The sequence below is a fragment of the Mytilus californianus genome, unplaced genomic scaffold, assembly GCF_021869535.1.
Source record: "Mytilus californianus isolate M0D057914Y unplaced genomic scaffold, xbMytCali1.0.p SCAF_10, whole genome shotgun sequence".
NCBI lineage: Eukaryota > Metazoa > Mollusca > Bivalvia > Mytilida > Mytilidae > Mytilus > Mytilus californianus.
The window spans coordinates 62,315,666-62,321,665 of record NW_026262582.1 but is presented as its reverse complement, the minus strand read 5'-3'; positions in this window follow the sequence as shown (position 1 = coordinate 62,321,665).

Here is a 6,000-nt window from a genome sequence, read left to right as displayed (position 1 = left end):
TAGAGATATGCCCCTTTACAAATGGAAAAATTGCTGAATTTTTCGTTTCCGATCTCCAGCTTTAGTTTGACTCAACCAAATGTTATGAAACTTATACACAATGCTTATTACCACAAAATACAGATCAAGTTTGAATTTTGATGGTGTCATTTTAACCGTTCTAGAGTTATGCCCTTTACAAATGGAAAAATTGCTGAATTTTTCGTTTCCATTCTCTAAATTTAGTTTGCCTCTACCAAATGTTATGAAACTTATACACAATGCTTATTACCACAAAGTACAGATCAATAACAATTTTGGTGGTGTCATTTTAACCGTTCTAGAGTTATGTCCCTTTACAAAAGGAAAAATTGCTAAATATTTTGTTTCCGTTCTCTAACTTAAGTTTGCCTCAACCGAATGTTATGACAATTATACACAATGCTTATTACTACAAAATACAGATCAAGTTTGATTTTTGGTGGTGTCACTTTTACTGTTCTAGAGTTATGCCCCTTTACAAAAGGAAAAATTGCTGAATTTTTTGTTTCCGTTCTCAAACTTAAGTTTGCCTCAACCAAATGTTATGAAACTTATACACAATACTTATTACTACAAACCTCAGATCCATAACAAATTTGGGTAGCGTCACTTTTACCGTTTTTCGGTTATGTCCCTTTATAACTTTATATGATATGCAAGTGGGGGCATCATCTTTGTCCCATGGACACATTCCCCATTTATTTTTTATTTGTTAAAATAAGCCAAAACACCAAGATAAACTTTGGTATGTGACCTTTTGCAAGGTCAAATCTCTGACTCTATCCAACAACTGATACTTTTTTCTATATGACAGTTCGAATTTTCATCCTATTGACCCAATTTGCTGAACCTCTCTGATTGGTTTGTTATTCAATGTATTCTTCTGAAATATTTTCCCCTAAACATTGAAGAAACAACAATGAATTAATCAGTCAAGGTCATCTTTAGGAAGAACATTTTTTACAAGTCTTGAGTGGAACAACCAATGAAAGTTGACACAAGCTCTTTTAACTACTTGAAATTATGAATGTATGTCACTTGTCAACCTGATGTTGATATCTGTTAGATTTGCATGGTCAGAAATGTAGTGTTTTGATGGTAATAAGCAACAATGCTAATATAAGCCAGTTGCATTAGAATAGAAAAGAAGGAATATGATTAGAGAACTCTTTTCAGAATGGGAGAATGCTAAAAATTACTCTTCAAAATACACGGGGAACGAATTTGAATTTTGAAATGGTCCATTATGGTAAAGATTCAGTATTGTATATAAGTGACGTAAAAATTTGGCACAACATTCCTGCAGTTTAATCTGTATTTATATTTTTACTTTCAGAAACAGTCGGACAGATTCAAGAAAAGTTAGAAGAATTCATTCAAGCTCTAAATAAAGAAAAATAAAACCATTAAAAGACATAAGAATATCTGTGATCATATTATAACTGGTGTAACTAGTCCATGCTGTTGATATAAGAACTCTTATAAATGTGCAGTTGGTTGTTTGTTTCTCCACCAATCGATGCATGATATTTACTTATCAAATCAATTTTGGTATACATTTTAATACATGGACATTTTATTTGATCATATTATAACTGGTATAACTAGTCCATGCTATAGATATAACATCTCTGATAAATGTGCAGTTGTTTGTTTCTCCACCAATCAATGCATGATATTTACTTGTCAGATCAATTTTTATACCCCACGCAACGAGTTGCGGAGGGTATAATGTTTTTGACTCGTCCGTCCGTCTGTCTGTCCGTCCGTCAGTCAGTCAGTCCTATTTCTTGTCATCGCAACTCCTCTCAAACCGCACAACAGAATTTCACGAAACCTTTTTAGATAATAAGGACATACTATGTAGTTGTGCATATCGACAGGAAATTACGATTCAATTTGTTTTCTAGGAGTTACGCCCCTTTGAACTTATTTACTTTAATGTACTACTGCAACCTTTTGTCATCGCAACTCCTCTCAAACCACACAACAGAATTTCATGAAACCTTTTCAGATAATAAGGACATACAACGTAGATGTGCATATCGACAGGAAATTACCATTCAATTTTTTTTCCAGGAGTTACGCCCCTTTGAACTTATTTGCCAAATATACTACTGCAACCTTTTGTCATCGCAACTCCTCTCAAACCACACAACAGAATTTCATGAAACCTTTTCAGATGATAAGGACATACAACGTAGATGTGCATATTGACAGGAAATTACGATTCAATTTTTTTTTCCAGGAGTTACGCCCCTTTGAACTTATTTTCCCAATATACTACTGCAACCTTTTGTCATCGCAACTCCTCTCAAACCACACAACAGAATTTAATGAAACTGTGTTTATAATAAGGACATACTATGTAGATGTGCATATTGACAGGAAATTATGATTCAATTTTTTTTTCTGATTCAATTTTTTTTTCTTACACTTATTTTATTTCTCCAATGACAATGTGGGGACGTGGGGTATGTGAGCGCTCTCACTAAGGTTCTTTAATGGTGTAAATTTTTTCACATGTACATTTTATGGTAAATGTAAATATATTTTTGTTTTTGGCATTTTTCAACCGTTTTCTTACGCATTGATTTGCATGCAATATATAACTTCTGGTCAAATTGATCAATATCTGTGACATAAAAAGTCCTGTGTATATCTTTGTTGAGTACATTCAGTGTAAAGACTTTATCAAGATGAAGACCAACAATGGAATACTAATTTCATCTATTTGTTATTGTAAATTCTGAACTCTTTCAATATCTTTTTATTGCATTAATTGTGATGGAATTATTTTCGCCAAAAAAATGGCATTGTGAATTTTTAAAGCATTATTGATATGTAGGATTTCACAGTTATAAATCACAACAATAAATTTATTTTTAATTTAGTTGTTAAAATTCAGTCTTTTTTTATAACATGTGTGTCATTATTTTTTTGTCATTTAGAGTTCCTTCATTCCCGACAATTGATTGATTGTTGGTTGCTAAACGTCCAGTGTCAAATATTTCATGCATATTCAGGACAATTCCCGACAATTAAGCTAGGTACTAACATTACTGTAATGAATGTTCATTCCACAATATATTCAACTGATTTGCATGTGAAAGAATCTTACTTCTCAACTGTTTCCTAATGTTTATTTATTTTCTTCAACTTTTAAATATATTTCTAAATGAGTTATGGCAAGTATAGCGTTAGGTACATGTTCTGCTAAGTGAGGAATCTTTATGCTTTTGCAAATATTCATTGTCTGATTATTCAGAAGTGACAATTGAAATAATGGAATGAAGTGGCATGTCTACAGTAGAAAATTGAAAATGAAAATTTGTCCTAAGAAATTTTTCTGTGAGTTTTTTGGCATTGTTACATGTTAGGGTTTTTGCATATGTTTTTATGTATTATGAGATAAGTGTATATACATTTACATGGTATATTATGCAAAATGGAATGATTTTTTTTTTTAATTTCTAAACCATATGTTGATGGACAACATATTTCTTGAGACAAAATGTAAAATTAGTGTTTGCATGCTACATATGCTGTTGTACAATATATTAGGAAAATGAAACTACTGACTTTAAGCTAATCATGCTGAGCAAAGAATTTGTTCCAAGCTAAATAAAGAATTGACAATTTTCAACCTTAACTAATTACAGAAGTGTAAGGGACTTGTTCAGATGATGATTGCCAAATGTATTATTTTTATGTATGATCAATGTTAACTGTTTATTTACTGGTAATTGTGGTGCATTCTGTCTTTCATTTGCAGACATATGTAAAATAAACAAGTAATTATAACCTGCTTTATCTTCTTTCTATCAACTTAGTGTTTATTTGTCTAGAATTCCACAGTTTAAATAGGAATGTCCTTTTTAAATGGATTTGTTACTTCTATGTCATTTGGTCTCTGGTGGAGAGTTGTCTCATTAGCAATCATATCACATCTTTTTATTTTTATATTGTGAGGGTAGGAATGAACTTCTGGGATCCCCCCACCATCAATATTCAGGTTTACATACATCAAATAGATATACAATTATAAATGACCAATGACTGATGTCTTAAGATGAAACTTCCCTTTCCTACTTTCCCATGTTCATTATTAATGGAGGCCAATCATTATGATAAAATCAATTTGTAAACTATTAACCTTCACCTTCAATATCTGACCTCTAAAAACTTTGTTGTGAAGTAAACGTTAGTCAGACAAGGTCATCCAACTTTGACCTAACTTTCACACTTTTGATCACATATTATTTTTGTCATTTATAATTATAAGAACTGGTAATACACAAAATATATTTGGTTTGAAAATTTATCATGTGGTGTTTCTTGACCTTGATCTCATTTCAATGTTTACACTATTCTTAATTCCTTTAAACCATTGTCAGATTCCCCATTATTATCCATTAAAAAAAGGAACGATACTGACTTTTTTGCCTTCTATAAAAGGTAAAATAACAAAAATACTGAACTCTGAGGAAAAATCTAAACAGAAAGTCCCTAATTTTAAAAATGGCAAAATCAAAAGCTCAAACACTTCAAACAAATGGATAACAACTGTCATATTCCTGACTTGGAACAGGCATTTTCTTATGTAGAAAATGGTGGATTAAACCTGGTTTTATAGCTAGCTAAGCCTCTTACTTGTATGATATTCTGATATTTACTTGTTATTGAAGAGTTTCAAAGTATGTGCTTTTCTAATTGAATTTGTTATCACTCTTGTTCATAGCTGTAATATCAACATACCAACTTCAAGATGTCTGGTTGTTTGTGTTGTTTGGTTGCTGTCTCATTGATATTTACTCCTTATCTCCTTTTACTTGTTGTTACATTTCTGTAACTCTACATAAAAATTTTAATGAGAAAAGATAAGTGAAGGTGTAGAACCTCAAGTTATGGACCTAGTTAGGAAGAACATACCGGGTACAAGAAAGTTATAGAAAAGAAAGAAAGGGGTATCATTCATGACACAATATCAGTACATGTATAGCAAAAAATATAAAAAGCACAGGACAACACTTATTGCTGGTCTCCATCTCAAAGTTACAGTGAGGGCTTCAACACAGAGCAAAATCTCTCACCACACTGCAAGTAAGAGACAGTACCTAGCACAAGTTTGAGCGGAATTCTTTGCAAACTGATGATCATGCCTCAACTGTGAATAGTAGAACAAAGCCATGGTGTTATACCAATGAAATAAATCTGGCAAAGAAATCAAACATATGCTGCCATAATTAAACCTGACAATCACACTGAAGTGTGCATAAACATAAGCATTTAGACAAGAAGTCACATTGTGATAAATGTTGGATAAATTGTCAGGAAATATTGTATGTATAATACATAGATTTAAAACAAAATAGTTTCTATGCAAAACTGGAACTTCCAAAATATGTAAAATAATTTGTTAATTTTGGTTACAAATGAAAGATTTCAAACAGAGAGCCCTTTTTGGATATATGTTTGATGAACAGGTATTGTTTTGAATTTGACATGAAATGAATGCTACTTTATTAAAACTTACCGGTAATTGTTATAGCTGTGTTTGCTTGAAATTGCATATTTAACATAGAAAACAAAGGGGCCATGAATAAGTAATTTTTCTCCTTAAGTTATGAATATTACATAACATTCCAGCAGCCTCAGTATATGGAGTATATATCTCCCAGTTGATACAATATTCCAGCAGCCTCAGTATATGGAGTATATATCTCCCAGTTGAAACAATATTCCAGAGCTTTCGTTTCCTATCACAATACTTGATAGAGGGTTTTAGTGGAGTTTGTGTTGCTCAGTCTTTAGTTTTCTATATTGTGTTTTGTGAACTGTTGTTTGTCTTTTCATCTTTTTTGTTTTTGCCATGGCATTGACAGTTTGTTTTAGATTTATCAATACAAATTTTTTCTTTGGTATCTTTCATTCTCCGACCAGTATATAAACTAACAATGAATTCATTTTGAAAGATCT